The following is a 20,324-nucleotide window of genomic DNA, read 5'->3' on the forward strand; positions in this document are numbered from 1 at the left end:
GCCAACAATAACACCAGCGCCAACAATAACACCAGTGCCAACAATAACACCAGTGCCAACAATAACACCAGCGCCAACAATAACACCAACACCAACAATAACACCAGTGCCAACAATAACACCAGCGCCAACAATAACACCAACACCAACAATAACACCAGCACCAACAATAACACCATCACCAACAATAACACCAGTGCCAACAATAACACCAACACCAACAATAACACCAGTGCCAACAATAACACCAACACCAACAATAACACCAACACCAACAATAACACCAGTGCCAACAATAATACCAGTGCCAACAATAACACCAACACCAACAATAACACCAGTGCCAACAATAACACCAACACCAACAATAACACCAGTGCCAACAATAACACCAACACCAACAATAACACCAACACCAACAATAACACCAGTGCCAATAATAACACCAGCGCCAACAATAACACCAGTGCCAACAATAACACCAACACCAACAATAACACCAGTGCCAACAATAACACCAGTGCCAACAATAACACCAGTGCCAACAATAACACCAACACCAACAATAACACCAACACCAACAATAACACCAGCGCCAACAATAACACCAGCACCAACAATAACACCAGTGCCAACAATAACACCAACACCAACAATAACACCAGTGCCAACAATAACACCAACACCAACAATAACACCAGTGCCAACAATAACACCAACACCAACAATAACACCAGCGCCAACAATAACACCAGCACCAACAATAACACCAGTGCCAACAATAACACCAGCACCAACAATAACACCAGTGCCAACAATAACACCAACACCAACAATAACACCAGCGCCAACAATAACACCAGCGCCAACAATAACACCAACACCAACAATAACACCAGCGCCAACAATAACACCAGCACCAACAATAACACCAGTGCCAACAATAACACCAACACCAACAATAACACCAGTGCCAACAATAACACCAGCACCAACAATAACACCAGTGCCAACAATAACACCAACACCAACAATAACACCAGCGCCAACAATAACACCAGCACCAACAATAACACCAGTGCCAACAATAACACCAGCACCAACAATAACACCAGTGCCAACAATAACACCAACACCAACAATAACACCAGCGCCAACAATAACACCAGCGCCAACAATAACACCAGCACCAACAATAACACCAGTGCCAACAATAACACCAACACCAGCGCCAACAGTAACACCAGTGCCAACAATAACACCAGTGCCAACAATAACACCAACACCAACAATAACACCAACACCAGTGCCAACAATAACACCAACACCAACAATAACACCAACACCAACAATAACACCAGCGCCAACAATAACACCAACACCAACAATAACACCAACACCAGTGCCAACAATAACACCAACACCAACAATAACACCAACACCAGTGCCAACAATAACACCAACACCAACAATAACACCAACACCAACAATAACACCAGCGCCAACAATAACACCAGCACCAACAATAACACCAGTGCCAACAATAACACCAGCACCAACAATAACACCAGTGCCAACAATAACACCAACACCAACAATAACACCAGCGCCAACAATAACACCAGCGCCAACAATAACACCAACACCAACAATAACACCAGCACCAACAATAACACCAACACCAACAATAACACCAGCACCAACAATAACACCAACACCAACAATAACACCAGCGCCAACAATAACACCAGCACCAACAATAACACCAGTGCCAACAATAACACCAACACCAGCGCCAACAATAACACCAGTGCCAACAATAACACCAGTGCCAACAATAACACCAACACCAACAATAACACCAACACCAGTGCCAACAATAACACCAACACCAACAATAACACCAACACCAACAATAACACCAGCGCCAACAATAACACCAGCACCAACAATAACACCAACACCAACAATAACACCAACACCAACAATAACACCAGCACCAACAATAACACCAGTGCCAACAATAACACCAGCACCAACAATAACACCAGCGCCAACAATAACACCAGCACCAACAATAACACCAGCACCAACAATAACACCAACACCAACAATAACACCAGCACCAACAATAACACCAGTGCCAACAATAACACCAGCGCCAACAATAACACCAACACCAACAATAACACCAGCACCAACAATAACACCAGCGCCAACAATAACACCAACACCAACAATAACACCAGTGCCAACAATAACACCAGCACCAACAATAACACCAACACCAACAATAACACCAGCACCAACAATAACACCAGCGCCAACAATAACACCAACACCAACAATAACACCAACACCAACAATAACACCAGCACCAACAATAACACCAGCACCAACAATAACACCAGCGCCAACAATAACACCAACACCAACAATAACACCAGCACCAACAATAACACCAGCACCAACAATAACACCAACACCAACAATAACACCAGCGCCAACAATAACACCAGCACCAACAATAACACCAACACCAACAATAACACCAGCGCCAACAATAACACCAACACCAACAATAACACCAGCACCAACAATAACACCAACACCAACAATAACACCAGCACCAACAATAACACCAGCACCAACAATAACACCAGTGCCAACAATAACACCAGTGCCAACAATAACACCAACACCAACAATAACACCAGTGCCAACAATAACACCAACACCAACAATAACACCAGCGCCAACAATAACACCAACACCAACAATAACACCAGCACTAACAATAACACCAGTGCCAACAATAACACCAGCACCAACAATAACACCAGCGCCAACAATAACACCAACACCAACAATAACACCAGTGCCAACAATAACACCAACACCAACAATAACACCAGCGCCAACAATAACACCAACACCAACAATAACACCAGCACCAACAATAACACAAACACCAACAATAACACCAGTGCCAACAATAACACCAACACCAACAATAACACCAGCACCAACAATAACACCAGTGCCAACAATAACACCAACACCAACAATAACACCAGCACCAACAATAACACCAGCGCCAACAATAACACCAACACCAACAATAACACCAGCACCAACAATAACACCAGTGCCAACAATAACACCAGTGCCAACAATAACACCAACACCAGCGCCAACAATAACACCAGTGCCAACAATAACACCAGTGTCAATAATAACACCAGTGCCAATAACACCAACACCAACAATAACACCAACACCAACAATAACACCAGCGCCAATAATAACACCAACACCAACAATAACACCAGCGCCACCAATAACACCAACACCAACAATAACACCAACACCAACAATAACACCAGCGCCAATAATAACACCAACACCAACAATAACACCAGCGCCACCAATAACACCAGCACCAACAATAACACCAACACCAACAATAATACCAGCGCCAACAATAACACCAGTGCCAACAATAACACCAGAGCCAATAATAACACCAGCGCGAACAATAACACCAGTGCCAATAATAACACCAGCGCCAACAATAACACCAGTGCCAACAATAACACCAGCGCCAACAATAACACCAGCACCAACAATAACACCAGCGCCAATAATAACACCAGTGCCAATAATAACACCAACACCAACAATAACACCAGTGCCAACAATAACACCAGTGCCAATAATAACACCAGCGCTAACAATAACACCAGCGCCAACAATAACACCAGCGTCAACAATAACACCAGTGCCAACAATAACACCAACACCAACAATAACACCAGCGCCAACAATAACACCAGTGCCAATAATAACACCAGCGCCAACAATAACACCAGTGCCAATAATAACACCAGCGCCAACAATAACACCAGCGCCAATAATAACACCAGCGCCAATAATAACACCACCACCAACAATAACACCAGCGCCAATAATAACACCAAAACCAACAATAACACCAGCGCCAACAGTAACACCAGTGCCAATAATAACACCAGCGCCAACAATAACACCAGCGCCAACAATAACACCAGTCAATAATAACACCAGCACCAACAATAACACCAGCGCCAACAATAACACCAGCGCCAATAATAACACCAGCGCCAACAATAACACCAGTGCCAATAATAACACCAGCGCCAACAATAACACCAGCGCCAACAATAACACCAGTCAATAATAACACCAGCACCAACAATAACACCAGCGCCAATAATAACACCAGCGCCAACAATAACACCAGTGCCAACAATAACACCAGTGCCAACAATAACACCAGCGCCAACAATAACACCAGCGCCAATAATAACACCAGCGCCAACAATAACACCAGCGCCAACAATAACACCAGCACCACCAATAACACCAGCGCCAACAATAACACCAACACCAACAATAACACCAGCGCCAACAATAACACCAGCGCCAACAATAACACCAGCGCCAATAATAACACCAGCGCCAACAATAACACCAGTGCCAATAATAACACCAGCGCCAACAATAACACCAGCGCCAATAATAACACCAGCGCTAACAATAACACCAGCGCCAACAATAACACCAGCGCTAACAATAACACCAGCGCCAACAATAACACCTGCGCCAACAATAACACCAGCGCCAACACTAACACCAGCACCAACAATAACACCAGTGCCAACAATAACACCAGCGCCAACAATAACACCAGCGCCAACAATAACACCAGCGCCAATAATAACACCAGCGCCAACAATAACACCAGCGCCAACAATAACACCAGCACCAACAATAACACCAGCGCCAACAATAACACCAGCGCCAACAATAACACCAGCGCCAATAATAACACCAGCGCCAGCAATAACACCAGCCCCATCAATAACACCAGCGCCAACAATAACACCAGCACCAACAATAACACCTGCGCCAACAATAACACCAGCGCCAACAATAACACCAGCGCCAACAATAACACCAGCGCCAACAATAACACCAACACCAACAATAACACCAGCGCCAACAATAACACCAGCACCAACAATAACACCAGCGCCAACAATAACACCAGCGCCAGCAATAACACCAGCGCCAATAATAACACCAGCGCCAGCAATAACACCAGCCCCATCAATAACACCAGCGCCAATAATAACACCAGCACCAACAATAACACCAGCACCAACAATAACACCAGCGCCAACAATAACACCAGCGCCAACAATAACACCAGCGCCAACAATAACACCAGCACCAACAATAACAGCAGCGCCAACAATAACACCAGCACCAACAATAACACCAGCCCCATCAATAACACCAGCGCCAACAATAACACCAGCACCAACAATAACACACCAGCGCCAACAATAACACCAGCACCAACAATAACACCAGCCCCATCAATAACACCAGCGCCAACAATAACACCAGCACCAACAATAACACCAGCGCCAACAATAACACCAGCACCAACAATAACACCAGCGAAAACGATAACACTAACAACAGTAGCGCCACAAACAACAGTGCCAACAATATCTTCAACAATATAATAACAACACGCACTTCAGGAACGACATTTCACTTACCAGGGACTTTATCAGTTTAATGCATAGGAATGAAAGAGGTGTCCTGATAAGAGAGCCAGTGAAGGAGAAGCAGCGATGTAGCAGTAGCAGATGTACTCACATGTGGATGGGGCCCAGTAGTGGTAGTAAGTCAGGTTTGTAGTGTGGTGCAGCAGTAGTAGACGTAGTCACATGTGGGTGGGGCCTAGTAGTGGAAGTAAGTTAGGTATTTAGTGTGGTGCAGCAGTAGTAGACGTAGTCACATGTGGGTGGGGCCTAGTAGTGGAAGTAAGTTAGGTATTTAGTGTGGTGCAGCAGTAGTAGACGTAGTCACATGTGGGTGGGGCCTAGTAGTGGAAGTAAGTTAGGTATTTAGTGTGGAGCAGCAGTAGTAGACGTAGTCACATGTGGGTGGGGCCTAGTAGTGGTAGTAAGTCAGGTTTGTAGTGTGGTGCAGCAGTAGTAGACGTAGTCACATGTGGGTGGGGCCTAGTAGTGGAAGTAAGTTAGGTATTTAGTGTGGTGCAGCAGTAGTAGACGTAGTCACATGTGGGTGGGGCCTAGTAGTGGAAGTAAGTTAGGTATTTAGTGTGGAGCAGCAGTAGTAGACGTAGTCACATGTGGGTGGGGCCTAGTAGTGGAAGTAAGTTAGGTTTGTAGTGTGGTGCAGCAGTAGTAGACGTAGTCACATGTGGGTGGGGCCTAGTAGTGGAAGTAAGTTAGGTATTTAGTGTGGAGCAGCAGTAGTAGACGTAGTCACATGTGGGTGGGGCCTAGTACTGGAAGTAAGTTAGGTTTGTAGTGTGGTGCAGCAGTAGTAGACGTAGTCACATGTGGGTGGGGCCTAGTAGTGGAAGTAAGTTAGGTTTGTAGTGTGGTGCAGCAGTAGTAGACGTAGTCACATGTGGGTGGGGTCTAGTAGTGGAAGTAAGTTAGGTTTGTAGTGTGGTGCAGCAGTAGTAGACGTAGTCACATGTGGGTGGGGTCTAGTAGTGGAAGTAAGTTAGGTTTGTAATGTGGTGCAGCAGTAGTAGTAGATGTGGTGTAAGTCAGTCTTGTGGGACGCTCTCTCAGCTGTCAAAACTGTCTCCTGTTAGTAGAAAGTCAAGACATACAACTTTAGCTTATAATAACTGGTATAAAACATCGACAAGTAGATGAGCAAGTCACATGTGTATCACTGAGCAATTAGGATATCCAGTGTTGCATATGTGACTTATTGTTCTATGGATCACACCTGACAGTGACGTTCTCTCTTTCAAAGTGTACAGAAAACTCTCTGACTCTACCCACCTGATACACTACCCACCTAATACACTCTCACACCACGAGATACACACTAAGTGGGAGTAGTGACAGGGCGCTCTTTGAGAGCTCTCTAGTACGTATTTCTGCTTCCTTACATTCTGAAAACCTTCACACATCTTCAGTTTTCAAAGTTCTTCATTCAAGACTGTAGAAAAAACTCAGTACCTCTGTGGTACCTTCAGGATGTACCACAGAAGTACTCTGTCCTCCCGTGTGGTGGTGTGCCAGGCAGCACTTTCTAAGAATATCAACGTAGCCACGATAACTACCATATCCATCAATGATCTCACCAAACAGAGGCCTGCTGGTGCTTCTCCAGTGTCTAACACTGGTGTCTACACTATCCCCGTGGATACTAACAAGGCATACCTGGCACAAGTCTGTCTTTTAAGAGGCACGTTAGTTCCCCCATCTTCTAATAACATGTTCATATACTATAATCTACTCGCCCATAATTACTATCGCATTCGCGTTGTCTGTTTCGTAAGGTGAAGTCCAAGATCTTTCCTTAATTCATGGTATAACTTAACAAATCTTTGAGGACAATTGTGCTGTAGAGGTCTGAACTTAGGAAAGATCTTAGACTTCACCTTAGAAAACAGACAAAGCAAATACGACAGCAACTATGAACAAGGTAGATTATAGTATATGAACATGTTATTAGAAGGCGGAAATATAAACACATATGCAGTATAATGTGATCCTTTATTGACTACGTTTCGCCCACACAGTGGGCTTTTTCAAGTCACAAACAGATCTACCTGGGGTGTCGGTATTTTATACCATTCATTTCCATTTGAAGACGGAGGAACTTACGTGCCTCTTAAGATCAAGAAGGTTAAATACGCGTGTAGCAGGGAGGACTAAAGTAATGTGTGCATGATACACAGAAGCACTGAGGAACACCTAATGAAATGGAAGTGTCCAGCTTGTCGGCTGGGAGCCAGATATAAGGAGTCGCAGGTATTAAGTTTATCTAAGTACACCTACACATAAGTATAATTACCATACCTGGTAACATATGTGTTAATTACCTAGGGAAACCCAAAATGAAGATACTGTTACACAGAAAACACAAAGTATAACATACCTATCATGTTGGTTCACACACTTCTTCAACACCTCCACCTCAGGACACAGTCATGACGTAAACTTACTGCACGTCACCTTGCGTGACCTCACATGTGCCGTGTTTATCAGGTCACATGCATATCTGTGGTTAACAAGGTCACGGGATAACCACATTTGCATAATAAACTGCCCCAAGTGTTCCCTCACGTCATTATCCACAATGATGATAAAGTAGCTACAATGAAGTCATTATATATACAACTCAATCACGTCCAGACAAAAAGAAAAATAACCACTAAAATAGGCCCCCCAGAAATATATATATATATATATATATATATATATATATATATATATATATATATATATATATACTGCATGTGTGTGCAAGAGATTTCAATTGGTAAAAAAGGCAGCACAACAGACCTGGGGTTGAGTAGTGTTTGCGTCAACATCATCCAACACAGTTCAATTTAAATGCTAATTTCTCAGCCAGCAAGTGCACTACAGTGCGCGAGTGAACGTGACATGGACGTGTTGTCAACGTGTTGTACGCGTGTTGTGAACGTGCTGTGAACGTATTGTGAACGTGTTGGGAACGTGTTGTAAAGCCGACACTCATTGCGTCTGAGGTCGTTTCGAGTTTAGGTTGCATAAATACATGAGTGAGAGGGGTTGGATTTGAGTGGGACTTGCACATGAGTTAGTGGATTTATCAGAGCTTATTGCAAGGGTAGCACTAAAGTGGGTTGGGCAAGTATTCTGTTAGTGGCTCACGAAATCATAATGACACGATTGTAAACAAACCATACCACGGGCGGGAATAGAACCCGCGATCAGAGTCTCAAAACTCCAGACCGTCGTGTTAGCCACTGGACCAGCTAGTCACAATAAGATTCATCCAACTAGGTATATTTCTACACCATAGGAAGGTTAGCATAGGCACCACTGTGACCACAAATGCAAGTTTTTACAGACGAATCTCCAGCTAGCGTGTCCGTGACGAATCTTATGTGGCTAGCTGGTCCAGTGGCTAACACGACGGTCTGGACTCTGGAGTTTTGAGACTGATCGCGGGTTCTGTCCCCACCCGTGGTATGGGTGGGGAGGCCTATTGGCCCAATATGGGCCGATAGGCCTCCTGCAGTGTTCCTCCTTTCTTATGTTCTTATATATATATATATATATATATATATATATATATATATATATATATATATATATATATATACATATATATATATATATATATATATATATATATATATATATATATATATATATATATATATGTTTATAAATGCTATCACGAACATATATGAGAAGAAAAAATAATAGCAAAAAGCCTGAACTTTCAACAAAATAAACTGAATATTTGGACAAAAATGTATTGAAAGAATTTCTTGGCAAAAATTCGGCAAACTTTCCGAAAAATAATACATTTGCTGGAGAAATGAGAAAGAAATTGATGAGAGTTTGTTGAGATGAGACACATTATCTCTGCGGGGAAGCGCTAGACCTGTAGGAGTCATGCAGAGGCCTGACAAGGGGAGGTAATCACGTTTGATCCGAGGAAGGAGAGGCTAGCTAAACTGCCCTGGATTACAAGTCTTTTATCACCTCCACCCACTGTGTGTGACCCTGCCACCCACTGTGTGTGACCCTGCCACCCACTGTGTGTGACCCTGCCACCCACTGTGTGTGACCCTGCCACCCACTGTGTGTGACCCTGCCACCCACTGTGTGTGACCCTGCCACCCACTGTGTGTGACCCTGCCACCCACTGTGTGTGACCCTGCCACCCACTGTGTGTGACCCTGCCACCCACTGTGTGTGACCCTGCCACCCACTGTGTGTAACCTTGCCACCCACTGTGTGACCCTGCCACCCACTGTGTGTAATCCTGCCACCCACTGTGTGTGACCTTGCCACCCACTGTGTGTAACCCTGCCACCCACTGTGTGTGGCCCTGCCACCCACTGTGTGTAACCCTGCCACCCACTGTGTGTAACCTTGCCACAAACTGTGTGTGACCCTGCCACCCACTGTGTGTGACCTTGCCCCACACTGTGTGTGACCCTGGCACCCACTGTGTGTAACTCTGCCACCCACTGTGTGACCCTGCCACCTACTATGTGTAACCTGGCCACAAACTGTGTGTGACCCTGCCACCCACTATGTGTAACCTTGCCACCCACTGTGTGTGACCTTGCCACCCACTGTGTGTGACCCTGCCACCCACTATGTGTAACCTTCCCACCCAGTGTGTGTGACCCTGACACCCACTGTGTGTAACCTTGCCACCCACTGTGTGTGACCCTGCCACCCACTGTGTGTGACCCTGCCACCCACTATGTGTAACCTTGCCACCCACTGTGTGTGGCTCTGCCACCCACTGTGTGTAACCCTGCCACCCACTATGTGTAACCTTGCCACCCACTGTGTGTGACCCTGCCACCCACTGTGTGTGACTCTGCCACCCACTGTGTGTAACTCTGCCACCCACTGTGTGTGACCCTGCCACCCACTGTGTGTGACCCTGCCACCCACTGTGTGTAACCTTGCCACCCACTGTGTGTGACCCTGCCACCGACTGTGTGTAACCTTGCCACCCACTGTGTGTGACCCTGCCACCCACTATGTGTAACCTTACCATGCACTGTGTGTGACCCTGCCACCCACTGTGTGTGACCCTGCCACCCACTATGTGTAACCTTGCCACCCACTGTGTGTGGCTCTGCCACCCACTGTGTGTGGCTCTGCCACCCACTGTGTGTAACCCTGCCACCCACTATGTGTAACCTTGCCACCCACTGTGTGTGACCCTGCCACCCACTGTGTGTGACTCTGCCACCCACTATGTGTAACCTTGCCACCCACTGTGTGTGGCTCTGCCACCCACTGTGTGTAACCCTGCCACCCACTGTGTGTGACTCTGCCACCCACTATGTGTAACCTTGCCACCCACTGTGTGTGACCCTGACACCCACTGTGTGTAACCTTGCCACGCACTGTGTGTGACCTTGCCACCCACTGTGTGTGACCCTGCCACCCACTGTGTGTGACCCTGCCACCCACTGTGTGTGACCCTGCCACGCACTGTGTGTGACCTTGCCACCCACTGTGTGTGACCCTGCCACCCACTGTGTGTGACTCTGCCACCCACTGTGTGTGACCCTGCCACCCACTGTGTGTGACCCTGACACCCACTGTGTGTGACCCTGCCACCCACTATGTGTAACCTTACCATGCACTGTGTGTGACCCTGCCACCCACTGTGTGTGACCCTGCCACCCACTATGTGTAACCTTGCCACCCACTGTGTGTGGCTCTGCCACCCACTGTGTGTGGCTCTGCCACCCACTGTGTGTAACCCTGCCACCCACTATGTGTAACCTTGCCACCCACTGTGTGTGACCCTGCCACCCACTGTGTGTGACTCTGCCACCCACTATGTGTAACCTTGCCACCCACTGTGTGTGGCTCTGCCACCCACTGTGTGTAACCCTGCCACCCACTGTGTGTGACTCTGCCACCCACTATGTGTAACCTTGCCACCCACTGTGTGTGACCCTGACACCCACTGTGTGTAACCTTGCCACGCACTGTGTGTGACCTTGCCACCCACTGTGTGTGACCCTGCCACCCACTGTGTGTGACCCTGCCACCCACTGTGTGTGACCCTGCCACGCACTGTGTGTGACCTTGCCACCCACTGTGTGTGACCCTGCCACCCACTGTGTGTGACTCTGCCACCCACTGTGTGTGACCCTGCCACCCACTGTGTGTGACCCTGACACCCACTGTGTGTAACCTTGCCACGCACTGTGTGTGACCTTGCCACCCACTGTGTGTGACCCTGCCACCCACTGTGTGTGACTCTGCCACCCACTGTGTGTGACCCTGCCACCCACTGTGTGTGACCCTGACACCCACTGTGTGTAACCTTGCCACGCACTGTGTGTGACCTTGCCACCCACTGTGTGTGACCCTGCCACCCACTGTATGTGACCCTGCCACCCACTGTATGTGACCCTGACACCCACTGTGTGCTTATGTCCTCTATTATTCTTCATATTTCATTAAACAAACTCACTCTTAGTGCAATTTTTAACTTCTTGTTTTCAAGTAAATTAATCTTTTTCTTGTTCAGTAAGTGTTGCTTAAGTTGCAATTAAGAGTTAAAGTGTTCAGTCAGTTCATTCCTTGATCATTTTTTTTATAGTTTTTGTAAACTGCATTTTCGTGTGTGTTAATTTTTTATTATTTCAGTATTGTCTCATTCTGCAATGACTCTTGTGCAAGTGTTGTGCTCCCATTATTTTTTTCTTTCAGAAAATTTCTATGTAGTGTTGTGTTGTGCAGTAATTTTTGATTAGTAATTATTTGCAATATTACTACAGTTTATTTCAGTGCAATATTCTGTGATTTCAGTTTTCCATTTCTTGTTCTGTGCATAATATTTTATTTTTTATGTCACTTTATTTTTTTTTTTAAGAATTGCTTTCCCAGTCCATTTTAATTTGGCACAAGATTTATTGATTCCATTTTATCATTTTTGAGTGATTTATCATTTATTGTAGAATTTCTTTATTGAATTGAGAGTAAAGACAACCACCTAGCAGGTTATTAATAGAATATTCAAGAGGTTGCTAGTAGAATTGCAGTAAATCAACCATTCAAATCATTATGAAGCTGTGTGTAGTCTGTGGTCAGTCAAACAAACGGGCTTCCACATGCATAAATTGTCATTTCTGTGGAAATTGGTGTCACGCCCCTTGTGCAGATATCCAAGAACTAGCTACAAGCAGTATTAAAACAGGGAAGTGTTTTTGGGTATGCCCAAATGAGATAAATCTGTGGACTAAAATCACAAGGGTATTAAAAGAGGTCAACATCAAAGCTGCTTTCATAGAAAACCTGGAAGCTTTCTACAACAGATGGGAACATAAAAAGTCCGGGCTGAATGGTACTGCCCTTGATACTGGCCATGTAGTCAGAAACTGTAAGGCTGGAGATGATGTCCTGGTAGGCAGTAAATGGGGGGCTGATAGTGCTGTCCTGGGAGACAGTAATGGGGAAGCTGGAGGTGCTGTCCTGGGAGACAGTAATGGTGAAGCTAGAGGTGCTGTCCTGGGAGACAGTAATGGTGAAGCTGGAGATGCTGTCCTGGGAGACAGTAATGGGGAAGCTGGAGATGCTGTCCTGGGAGACAGTAATGGTGAAGCTGGAGATTTTGTCCAGGTAGTCGGGAATTATACGCAGGAAGGAATACATATAAATGACCTCATAGGGGACAGGAGCCATAGTAGGGAAACAAGTGTAGTCAAAGATAAGATAAAACCAATATTGCAAACTAGAAATACCGCAGGAAATAGCAAACAAGAGGACTCCACTAGCAATAGTGAGGATATATTACCAAAAACAACTGGTGGGAGCTCCATTGTTGGTGCTAGGGAGGATAGAAGTAAGACAGGGAAACATGCACCAACAGGGAATACAGTCACAGAAACCCAAGGCAAACGGAAACCAAGCCTGTGCACATACTATGCACTCGGTATCTGCTGGCATGGGAAATCTGGAAAAACAGATGGGACGTGCAACTATGACCACCCTAGGAAATGCCATGCCCATATGACAACAGGAAAATGCAAACTCCCTTCCTGTAAGCTTTTTCACCCTGAACTGTGTACCTCTTCAGTACAGGAAAGACTGTGCTATAACTTAAATTGCCAGGCATACCATCTAAAGGGGACAAAAAGATACAAAACATCCAGGCCATGGGAAAACCTGGGTAGCCACAGCCACTCAAGAGGGAGAGGTTTTTTAGTGCCAGGAAGGAAAAAAAACTGGCAGGAAATGGCAGAAATCGTACACCAAATCCAGTCATTCCTGGAGTGGAACCACAGTCGATGGCCTCCACTCCAAACCAACAGATACAGATACTAATGCCGGAAAAAAAATCCCCCCCCAGTACCAACAATACCACCAGTCCGATAACATTCTTCTTTGCAAATATACAGGGTCTAAAGCCAGCAACAAACAACAAAATACCTTTCATCCGTGGACTGCTTGCAGAGGCAAAGGCAATGTTCGCGGCTTTCACTGAGACCCACATAAAGGATCACTTGGACAACGAAATATGGATCCCAGGTTACAACCTATACAGATGTGACAGAGTGAACAGGCAAAAGGGGGGGGTTGGCCTGTACATTGCAGAGTCACTTGTTTGCACAGAACTGCTAAATGCCTCAAATGATGTAGTGGAAGTTTTAGCAGTAAAGGTCGAGAACCAAAACCTAGTCATTGTGATAGTCTACAAGCCTCCGGATGCAACATCCCAGCAATTCCAGGAACAGCTGTTAAAAATTGACCACTGTCTGGAAAACCTTCCAGCTCCTGCACCCAACATCTTGCTCCTGGGGGATTTCAACTTAAGGCACCTAAAATGGAGGAATATAGCAAATAATATTGTTGCAGTACTAACACCAGGAGGCAGCTCTGATGAAAACTCACACTCACGCGAGCTTTTAAATCTCTGCACAAAATTCAATTTAAACCAGCAAATAATAGAGCCTACTAGACTGGAGAATACACTAGACCTCATCTTCACTAACAATGATGATCTGATAAGAAATATCACCATATCAAAAACAATATACTCAGATCACAACATAATTGAGGTTCAGTCATGTATGCGCGGAGCCCCAGACCGCCATAATGAGATTAGTCACGAGGGAGCATTCACCAAATTCAACTTCAATAACAAAAACATAAAGTGGGACCAAGTAAACCAAGTCCTAACCGATATAAGCTGGGAAGATATACTAAGCAACACAGACCCCAACTTATGCCTAGAACAGATTAACTCGGTGGCACTCGATGTATGCACAAGGCTTATTCCTCTAAGAAAAAGGAGGAGTAGATGTAAAACAGAAAGAGACAGGCGCTCCCTTTACAGGCGACGGAAAAGAATAACAGAGCGGCTAAAAGAGGTCAATATATCTGAAATGCGTAGGGAGACACTGGTCAGAGAAATAGCAAGCATCGAACTTAAGCTAAAAGAATCCTTTAGGAGTCAGGAATCGCGGGAAGAACTAAAAGCCATAAATGAAATCGAAAGAAACCCAAAGTATTTCTTCTCCTATGCCAAATCAAAATCGAGAACAACGTCCAGTATTGGGCCCCTACTTAAACAAGATGGGTCCTACACAGATGACAGCAAGGAAATGAGTGAGCTACTCAAGTCCCAATATGACTCAGTTTTTAGCAAGCCGCTAACCAGACTGAGAGTCGAAGATCAAAATGAATTTTTTATGAGAGAGCCACAAAATTTGATTAACACAAGCCTATCCGATGTTATCCTGACGCCAAATGACTTCGAACAGGCGATAAATGACATGCCCATGCACTCTGCCCCAGGGCCAGACTCATGGAACTCTGTGTTCATCAAGAACTGCAAGAAGCCCCTATCACGAGCCTTTTCCATCCTATGGAGCGGGAGCATGGACACGGGGGTCGTCCCACAGTTACTAAAAACAACAGACATAGCCCCACTCCACAAAGGGGGCAGTAAAGCAACAGCAAAGAACTACAGACCAATAGCACTAACATCCCATATCATAAAAATCTTTGAAAGGGTCCTAAGAAGCAAGATCACCACGCATCTAGAAACCCATCAGTTACACAACCCAGGGCAACATGGGTTTAGAACAGGTCGCTCCTGTCTGTCTCAACTATTGGACCACTACGACAAGGTCCTAAATGCACTAGAAGACAAAAAGAATGCAGATGTAATATATACAGACTTTGCAAAAGCCTTCGACAAGTGTGACCATGGCGTAATAGCGCACAAAATGCGTGCTAAAGGAATAACAGGAAAAGTCGGTCGATGGATCTATAATTTCCTCACTGACAGAACACAGAGAGTAGTCGTCAACAGAGTAAAGTCCGAGGCAGCTACGGTGAAAAGCTCTGTTCCACAAGGCACAGTACTCGCTCCCATCTTGTTCCTCATCCTTATATCCGACATAGACAAGGATGTCAGCCACAGCACCGTGTCTTCCTTTGCAGATGACACCCGAATCTGCATGACAGTGTCTTCCATTGCAGACACTGCAAAGCTCCAGGCAGACATCAACCAAATCTTTCAGTGGGCTGCAGAAAACAATATGAAGTTCAACGATGAGAAATTTCAATTACTCAGATATGGTAAACATGAGGAAATTAAATCTTCATCAGAGTACAAAACAAATTCTGGCCACAAAATAGAGCGAAACACCAACGTCAAAGACCTGGGAGTGATCATGTCGGAGGATCTCACCTTCAAGGACCATAACATTGTATCAATCGCATCTGCTAGAAAAATGACAGGATGGATAATGAGAACCTTCAAAACTAGGGAGGCCAAGCCCATGATGACACTCTTCAGGTCACTTGTTCTATCTAGGCTGGAATATTGCTGCACACTAACAGCACCTTTCAAGGCAGGTGAAATTGCCGACCTAGAAAATGTACAGAGAACTTTCACGGCGCGCATAACGGAGATAAAACACCTCAATTATTGGGAGCGCTTGAGGTTCCTAAACCTGTATTCCCTGGAACGCAGGAGGGAAAGATACATGATTATATACACCTGGAAAATCCTAGAGGGACTAGTACCGAACTTGCACACGAAAATCACTCACTACGAAAGCAAAAGACTTGGCAGACGATGCACCATCCCCCCAATGAAAAGCAGGGGTGTCACTAGCACGTTAAGAGACCATACAATAAGTGTCAGGGGCCCGAGATTGTTCAACTGCCTCCCAGCACACATAAGGGGGATTACCAACAGACCCCTGGCAGTCTTCAAGCTGGCACTGGACAAGCACCTAAAGTCAGTTCCTGATCAGCCGGGCTGTGGCTCGTACGTTGGTTTGCGTGCAGCCAGCAGCAACAGCCTGGTTGATCAGGCTCTGATCCACCAGGAGGCCTGGTCTCAGACCGGGCCGCGGGGGCGTTGACCCCCGGAACTCTCTCCAGGTAAACTCCAGGTAAACTGTGCCATTAATTCAAATTAAAGCAAATGTGAGTAAATTTGATTTGAGTGAAGTACAATTTCTCTTGATTATCACAGTGTTGCTTATCCAGCTGAGTGTTTTATGTGAGTTTTCCTTGATCTACAGTGTGACTTGTTATTTTCTTTTACTTATGCAGAATAGTTAAGCATTTTCTTCCCATTTAAGTTTACTGTGTCATATATTCTCTTCATTATTCTTGCTTTTATATCCTTGAGTAAGTTCCCTGAGAAGATGTCCCAGTTACTTTTGCTTGCTCACTTAGTGTATCATGCCAGTCAAAGTAAACATGGATCAGTCCACAGTCCTAATATTCCCTTACTGACTGAAAGACAATACCTAGCTCTTAGACAATGTGTTTGTTCTCACAGCTTGTATCTGAGATTTGTTAAAGTGCTGCGAAATGTGAAGTTCAGATTAAGTCCCTATAGATCCGTGCATTACTTATTAACATAGCCAAGCGGTCAGGCACTAGTAAGACTGTCACTCCTGCCTGGAATCCAACCACAATATCGTGCATGCAGGATAGTGTACAGTTACCTTGGGTTTCAGAGGAACCTCAGACAATCCTGGCTGTTGAGACTACTATCCCTGCGATGGCAACTTGTTCAAGTAGTCGTTCCTTCCAGGGGGCGGTGTGTGAAGAACGTTACTTGTAATGAGTTATGCCATCTCTTGCTGATGTCAAAAGCCGTTGCAGAAAGACGTTTCTGTGGCTAGTGTACTCACTTGAGTGTTGCTGTTGTTCCTTGTGTTCCAGATGGTGATACTATCCTCGTTGACAGTAATCCGTGCACTGTAAAAAGTTGTTTCTCGAGTAATCTTCATGTGTTGTTAACGTTTATAAGCTGATACCTCGTGTCACTGTGTGCGACTCAGTATGAATACCAGTATTGTCGACTGTGTTCATTTCTTTCTCCCCATGCTTGCAGTGAGAGATAGTAGATCCGTTCTCCCTTGCTCATATTGGGTGTTATAGCGTTATCTTTTTTTCAACCGGGGAGAGTCATCCACTCCACCGAGTTTGTTCATTCCTCCAGTAAGAAAGAACCGATCCCTTGTGGTCTGGTGTGATTCGATTCCTACTCCAGGAAGATCTTATTCTGGCTGTGAAGCCACCAACACCCATTAGTGACTCTGTAATAAACAAACCAATAAGAAAGTACTTGATGTCTTGAGAGCCACTATCAATCCCAACAGTGAAACCTGGAATGAAGTTATACCTGATGTTCAATGTGCCATAAATTCTGCTTACAATGCTTCGATAGGTGACACTCCACATTATGCGTTGTATGGTATAGATAAGCGTTTGCCTTGTGAGTTGTTATATTATGCACCAAAACCTAATTACAACCCTGATGATTTCATAGCAACTTGTACCAGCTTAGCTCAAAGTGTTTTTAGAAGAATCCGTGAGACACTTCGTAAGTCAACAACAGAATTTACAAGAGTAACTAATAGCCGTGCTAAGCCGACCAAAGTTAAAGTGGGTTCGAGAGTAATGCTGACTAACTTCAACAAAATATCCGCAATGCCTAAGCTCGATCAGAAGTTTGTTGGTCCTTATAAGTATAAGTTTTGAGAAATTAATACTGGTCAGTATAAGGAATCGCATTTAGATCATATGAAAATAGTATGCGATGTTGAGGATGATATTTCTACCCAGACTAATGTGACAGATGCTGACAATCCTCCTGACTCTGTTCCCTCTACCACTAACACTCAGTCAGATGATCAACCTGAATGTTGTTATTCTTTGTGTACACGGCAAGTAATGAGAAACCCCCAAGTATCTTTTGTAGATACTTGTTCAGATCTCCCTCAGGCAAGGCATGTGTTAGCCATTGCAAAAGAATTCAATCCTCCCAGAGATAACCATTCGCAGAGTTGGGTTTAAATGTACATAGCCTGTTTAATTAGATGATCAAGATGAATGAAGTTGTCAATTGTATGTTTTTTATTAGCTGATCAGTTTTCAGAAATAATTTTTTTTTATGTCCATGTTCCCTCCAAATTCTGAGATTTAACAGTATGACTTGTGTGCACCTGGTCTGTCTTTGCTGTTAATTACTTTCTCCTTTGTAAATGTATATTCTTCCTCAGAATCCGTAGGGTGCATGAATACAGATCGATCAATCAATTCCATCTTTTATTATACTATGATTTGTTCCTTTAATTCATAATGCATTACAATAACACCCATTAATATACCATCCATTAGTTCTAAGTTACATGTGTCTTTGCTATTGTATAGAATCAGCCCAGAGCCACCTGCCTGTTCAGCCTATAGCATAGTATTGTATGTCGAGACGATATACGTAACATTACCGAGCTGTCAGCATAGTTGCTGATCCCCTGTATATGTATATGTTATCTGAGTGTCATAGCAAGTGCCATCCATACGTTTTACATAGATGACCCCTTGCTAGGTTCAGTGGCTAGCATGTGTGACGTAAGGTGATGCTGCATGTGAGCGTTGGGTGCTCTGCCTCTTCCTCAGATTACACGTAGACCTAAAGGCAACAGGACAGGCTAGGCTGGGCTCCCCTTCTCACACTGCTAATATAAGTGTTACCACCCAACAACTTGTGTTTATCTCCAACCATCATATCTCCATGAACCATCTCAACACTGTGTGTGACCTTGCCACCCACTGTGTGTGACCCTGCCACCCACTGTGTGTGACCCTGCCACCCACTCTGTTTGACCCAGCCACCCGCTGTGTGCCAGTGTAGCAACATACTGCTGGTGTTCCCAATGTATAACTTCATCCTCCACTCCATCCTCCACTCCATCCTCCAACAACCTAGCATAAATTCTTTGTCCTCTTCCTCCCACATCCACCATCCCTCTCACCACCCTTCCGGTCGTGCCCCTTCCCTTTCCTCTTCCACCCCATCCCTCTGCTCTCCCCCCACCACTCATCCCCTGCCTCCCCATTCCATCCTGTGGGGTTATGATGACGGAGGGAGGAGAGGGAAGGAACTTATCCCCACCAAAATGACTTATAAAATGCACTCCCTCTCTCCTTCACGCTATCCCTCCCACACAACTCCCTCCCACACCACTCCCTCCCACATCATTCCCTCCCACACTCCCTTCCATGGCTGGCACATTATGTGGTTCACTCAGAAATAACCCAGGTTCAAGTTTCTTTCTGGATAAGACGTATAGGCAAGTCTTACACCTGCTGCTTCTTTGAACCTAGCAGTTAATAGGTACCTGTTGTTGTAGGTAGTATTCTGTGCAGGGCAGGTGTCCTTGCACCTGCTGCCCTTGTCAGCCTAGCAATAAA

This window comes from Cherax quadricarinatus, chromosome 64 (assembly GCF_038502225.1).
Source record: "Cherax quadricarinatus isolate ZL_2023a chromosome 64, ASM3850222v1, whole genome shotgun sequence".
Taxonomy (NCBI): Eukaryota; Metazoa; Arthropoda; class Malacostraca; order Decapoda; family Parastacidae; genus Cherax; species Cherax quadricarinatus.